The sequence below is a fragment of the Centruroides sculpturatus genome, unplaced genomic scaffold (genome assembly GCF_000671375.1).
Source record: "Centruroides sculpturatus isolate CEXI.00-Female unplaced genomic scaffold, Cexi_2.0 scaffold126, whole genome shotgun sequence".
Taxonomy (NCBI): domain Eukaryota; kingdom Metazoa; phylum Arthropoda; class Arachnida; order Scorpiones; family Buthidae; genus Centruroides; species Centruroides sculpturatus.
Window position 1 is genome coordinate 948,426 of NW_019384298.1, and position 6,856 is coordinate 955,281.

The following is a 6,856-nucleotide window of genomic DNA, read 5'->3' on the forward strand; positions in this document are numbered from 1 at the left end:
TCATAGCTGGAATTAAATTCTGAAAAGCATATCACATAATTGATTGTTTTTACTTTCGCCATTCTAAATCGATTAAAAGATCTGAAAACAAATTTAAAATTAATTAACAGTAAAATAACAACACTAATAAGTAAAAAAAAATATAAATTAAACTTTTATGTACTGTTTACAGTGTATTTATAGCATGTACACATTCAAATTTATTAAAATTTAAAATGATACGAGGACTTTATACTCATCCTTTATATGTATATGTATTTATATGTAGGCTTATGTGTAGTACAATACATGCAGTATATAGCAATACAGGTATACCTCGCCTTACGTCGGTAATTGGTTCCAGGAAAACGACGTAAGTCGAATTTACCTGTCTCCGAATCTACTTATCACTAGGAAAGCATTTTAAATAATATATGGTTAATAAAAATCNACAATACATGCAGTATATAGCAATATGTGTTATTTTATATTAAATCTTATAAAATAGAAAGTTCAACCGTTGACTAGAATGACTACAAATGACATGACAAAATTTTAATTTTAGCTATTTAATTTAATATATTTATTTACAATTATATTTCAATACATAGATAGGCCTATATATGTAAGTTTGTATACATGTACGATTTAAAGAAGAAAAGATATATGTTTAAACTACACTCTTATACATATTTTATCCCAGTTTAACACATTTCGTGTAAAAATATATCTTAATATAATAATTAGTTTATGAAATAACCAAGTGGTTGATTTGTAAGTAAGCAAACATTCAAATTATAAACTATAATAAGATATGCAGCACACGAATTAAGATTTATACTCGAATGTTTGCTTATTAAATAATGAAATAGTTCATTCAACTTCTAAAATGATAATTAATTTAAAGAAGAACTTGGAATTTATATAGGAAAATTATATAGAATTTTTTTTATATGTCTCAAATTTTATCCATTATAAGTATCCTTGCGAGTAAAAATAAGTTATAACAAATTATACTTCACAGTCTATAAACGATTTACATAAATATTTTAAATTAAATTTACGTGATTTTTGAACAAAATATAGGTCACTTATCGATAATTCAATTAAGCTATACTGTATAACTGTAAACTAATCCATAATCTCATTTTTAATTAATATTAATTTTAATGATAATAATCTATAGAATACACTTAGAAATATAATAATTATGCACAAAACTAAATATTAAATGCTTATATTTTAGATTTTACTGAAATTCATTTAATTAATTAAATTTAGAATTTTTCTTATATAAAAAAATTGCAAAAATAGTTCTAAAATATTTCATTGCGTGTGACTTATTTAATTAAATTATATCAACGCTTCCTGATTTATAACAGTGAACTATTTTAAACAAATTAATCTCTTTAAAAACTTGATAATGTTAAATATCGATATTAAAAAGAGTCGATTTGTTTGAATGAAATTCAATGCAGGTAAAACATTAAGAAACTTCTGTAGAATATCAATATGTATATCTAACCTACACAAATAATACAATATAACGTATAGTTACCTTCAATGCTGAAAAGCCAACATATGGTGGTCTATTGGTTTATTGAATGGAATCTTAAATGGGTCAATATTGTGTAGCTAAATCTCGTCATTTCTACGCTTAGGAAACACGTGTGACGTAGTGATTTCTATCTCATCCATAAACAACGTGTCTATTAATTCTGTCCGGATTCTTCTCTCTTGTTGGTGCAATAGCCCTGTAGCAGCTGTTATTCTCTCATACACCATTACAATTGGACACACCCGTTTTATTGGTCAAAGTTTCATTGGTCTCTTCATCAATATGTCTCTCTATGCCTCTATGTATACATTTATGTATTGTAAAAGCAAATTTTTTATTATATAATTCTATGCACATTTATTAAAATTTATCAATATTGAATTTCAAANAAAATAGGGCACAAATCCTTATACAAATAATAAAAAATAGAATATAAATATTCTAAAAAACTTTTTTTATATATGAAATTTTTTTATTAAAACGTAAAGTAGATTATTTAAATACTTTACAGAAGAAACATATTTGATTTATATATAAAATGAGAAGAAAGTAAAATGTGAGGATGCTGTGACATAAAAAGTTGATTTGTTTTTAAGAAATGTTTTTGATTATAGACAAACATGTGGAAAATACAACAGATGTGTTCAACGACTCCATTTATTCTTCTATGGATAATAATACAGCCTCTCCCTTCATATTACTAACTTTTTATCTGTTAAGCGTAAAAGCTATTAAACTCTGAAAATAAATGTCAGTCTACCAAAATAAACTATAAAAATACTAAGAAATTACTAAAAATTATGAAGCTCCGCTCGTTATTATGATAAATAAAATTAAATAACGTAAAAATTACTATTTCCGTACATTTAATAAGTTTTCAACAAAAGATAGAAGTCCCGAACACATTTTAAATGTACTCTAATAGCTAAATTAAAAATATAACCTTCTAAAAATTAAAAAAAGAGAGAAAGAGAGAGACTTTTATATCTTAAAACTTTAATTAAATATCAATATACGGTTTTAGGTAACGAGTACTTCGTTCATTTAAATTTTTGAATTATATAATCCAGACATATCCTATTATGAGATTGTTCTAGTCAAACTGATTACTAGAATAAATTATTATTCTAATGATTTATATATAATTACGATAATTACATCTATTTAATAAACATGTGAAATCAGTATTATGAAGCTAATTATTGTTGGTAATACTGAGGTATTAACAGAAAATATGTAATAAAGCGCTTCATCTATCTCATCTTTTTAGATTAAATTACTTCTTTTACTTTTGATTAAATTATTACAACAAAAGATAAAAATCATCTAATATAATTATAAGTAAATATGCTAATTTTTAAAACGATTCGCTTATAAAAAGGTACTTAAAATAATTTTATATGAAAATTCACTTTTTAAATTTAGTTTATATCTCTATAAAGGTTATTGAAAGTTTTAAATATAGTAAAATTTAAAATCAATGACTCATATCGAATTTTATTGTTCAGTGATACAAGAATTTTCTTAGGACCAATATTTATTACATCAACGATCTGTTTTATCTTGATCTTCGTGCCGCTCGGCTTACTCTAGCATCATTCTATAGACACGACACTAGTTTCGATAATAAAATATAATCGGGTCAAATATATTTATTTTCATTTCTATTACAAATGCTCTCATTTCTATTCTACAATTAATTTTATAAACGACTAATTGAGAGTAAAGTACCGTTTAAGTGATAATTACATTATATGCATCTCCTCTGTACCATAATGTAATACGATTGCTCAATTACAATTTGTACCATACAATATTAGATACTATTAAGCTAATTCCTCAGCAAAGTCATCTAAATCCGAAGTTTTGCACTGATTAAAAGTTTATCTAAACAATGTATTCATGCTACTTTTAATTCTTTTATATTGTATAACTTCGTAAGATTAATTACAAATGTTTAAAATTACTTTTTTAATTTAAAGAATGTTACTTGAAGGCGATTTTATATATATATGGCATTTTAATCATTTATCATCTGGTTATTAGCCTTTCAATTCTTTAATAACATGAGTATTTAAAAATTAAATATTCTGATTGGTTAAATAATAAATTGACGTCTACCGTCACGATACAAAATTATTATTTAACATGCGAAGTGGAAGTAAATCTCCCAGGATATTTAGACCGAGATTTGACGTCACAGTGACATCACATAGTTGCCTCCTAGGAATAGACCCGAGGACACAATCGATAGTACGTGTCACTCTTGAGGGTTAGTATATCGATCTCTTTGGTCCAGTAGAGATAAGATTCTCTACTCTGCCATACCTGGTCCTTTACCATACATTTCATTGGAGGATTTTTCGCTAGGAATCAAATAAATGTCCGCCTGCGGGACATCAGTAGTTTAACTACCAGCTCCACCTGGAGGCCAGAACAGTAATCTAAGAAGAGAACAACAGTCATTTATTTGTGTCAGTTCTGCTAAGCAATCTGTGCTGAGCAACGTTCTATCTGCAGACATTTGTTCAATGTTGTTGGATATCTGTCTAGTTCAAATAAGACATCAGTGCAATATTTCATGTTACGAAAATCCAATTTGTGTTGTTTAAAGGAGATAAGGTTATGAAACAATGTTTTTGAAACTGAATAATCTCAAATCCGATTAAAAGCTACAAAAAAAAAGGAATCCAGTAAAAAATGAAGAGTTGCATCATCTCAATATTATGCCTATTTAATGTTTTTATACAAATGTTTTTTTTATATTTACAAAGGAATGAATAATAAATCAAGTAAAACTATGTTTTTTTTTTTTAAAAATTCTAGTTTATGAGATACACACATTTACATTTTTTAAAAAATTTTTTATAAGCTTGATGTATCATGGTTACATATTTTGATAGGCATATGTGTAAATCATATCTCGGTTCGTTTGATAATCCTAAACACAATTCATCTGTTTAATCCCGTTAAAATTTATAGAATAATCAAAGAGAGCCTTATTATGTAAATTAGATAGTTTTCTCCGATATTAAATTTAAACCTGGAAATTCAAATCCGAGTCTGTTGTTATGCACGAACTGTTAACAATAGACACGAAATGTAATATCTGTTAAACAATGTTGTGGAATATAATATTATCCAATGGATATCCCAATTGGATGTACTTTATACTATTTTAATCATTATAAGATGCACACATGACATTGTGACATCATGAATATGAGAAACATCACTTTTAGGAAATTTCTCTTTATTCGTCTTATAAGATTATATGAAGGTAGGGTTAAGTATTGCATTTAATAAAATATAGGTCTATAAATACAAATTATATGGGCCGTATTTCATTCGCCAGTTCCATGTTCTTAGTGTATAAAGAGGTAATTGATATTAAGTGGTTTATTTAAATTTTATCTTTAAGTACGTCATTTTATAAATGGTATTTAAAAAACTAATAAATTCATAATATTTTTAGGTTAAATTATTCTTATGGACTGTAATTTTCTGCTACAATTTTTTTAATCGAATTAATTAGGCGACTAGAGTGTGTGTAGTAAAAATTTAATATTGAAAATACAAGTAATAATTATGATGTATCGAACTAGAAATTGGTTTAAGTATGAATAAAAGTAATTAATATTAAAATGCTAAGTTAATGATACTTTATTCTGCAGATTAATTAGAATATGGCGCATAAATACGGCGCTATCTGTGTAATATGTTGGTATATTTAGTTAAAACTGTACAAGTAATGCCATGATATAAATGATTTGTAAAGTATAGTACTTCCCTAAAAATTTTAAAATTAATGTATTCGACAAAATAAATATAAATTTAATGGCTAATATTAAGAGATAAAATAGAGTAATATATTATTAATACATTAATCTCGATATACAACATCTACTTTATATAATTCAGGTTTTACTTTAAAATTTACAAATTTAAAATGAAAATAATATCATATCACCGAAAATTACTATGATAAGTATTGTGATCTGTATTCTGATAAATAGAATTTACTATTCATTCATTTTTAGCTACTTAATTTATAAGTTTAATCTTTTTTAGTAAAAAGTTAAGTTTTCACTAAAAGTCTTTTCTTGATCATAACAAAAGGCAATCGTTAAATCATTTGTTTTGTAAGTAGTAAAAAACAGAGACTTCGTTTTCAAAACACGCAATTATTGATTCAATCACGTTAAGTAATACTTCTAGACGATTGTACAAGATCAGTAAGATTTTATTATCTTCAACAAACATGTGTTAGTTGCCTATTTTCTTTAATCAATAAATGCTTAGAACTAACAACTTAATACTGTAATTAATAAAGAAAAACACCGTAATTAATAAAGAAAGCAATTCTTTTTACGTTTAAAAATTAATTTTACATCATTGAGCTTTTAAACTGATATATTTAAAAATTTATTTAGTCAAGTGAAGGGAAAAAAGAAACAAATTTTATTTAAGAAAATGGATAGCAATAAAAATTATCTGCTAATAAATAAAATTCACACTTATTACTTTTTTGTTATTGATAATTATTTTTATATTTTTAAACTTTGTAAATTGAATTAATTAATATTTTAATTTTGTATTGTTAGTGATATTATATAAAATTATACTATAATTTTATATGTAGTACTAACAAGATCGTCGAGAGGATGGAAGATGGGGAAGATTTTTTCTCGTGCTCCAAGTAAAATTAGGAGCTTGTAGTGGTTCCTATCCTATAAATTAATGTTATTTTTACTAATAAAACATATAATCTTTAAAATTGCTTTTCATTTATTCAAAAAAATGAAATAAATAAAAAGTCGAGGGGCCCACTTGTAAGGGGCTTTTTTTTTATCCCAGGCCCCATACAATCTATCGATGGATCTGAGTACTTATACAGTTTATGTAGATTTTTAACTTATTAATATTATTTTGTTTATAAGCGAGGAAATTTTCGTAAAATTTAAAATGTTATAACATTGTCTATATTTACTTTTATATAGGCCTATACTAATAGTTATTTATTATTTGATTTTAAAGAATTATATAAATTTTTAAAATAATATTTCAATATATAAAATTAAGTTTACTTTTTAAAANCATTGCGTGTGACTTATTTAATTAAATTATATCAACGCTTCCTGATTTATAACAGTGAACTATTTTAAACAAATTAATCTCTTTAAAAACTTGATAATGTTAAATATCGATATTAAAAAGAGTCGATTTGTTTGAATGAAATTCAATGCAGGTAAAACATTAAGAAACTTCTGTAGAATATCAATATGTATATCTAACCTACACAAATAATACAATATAACG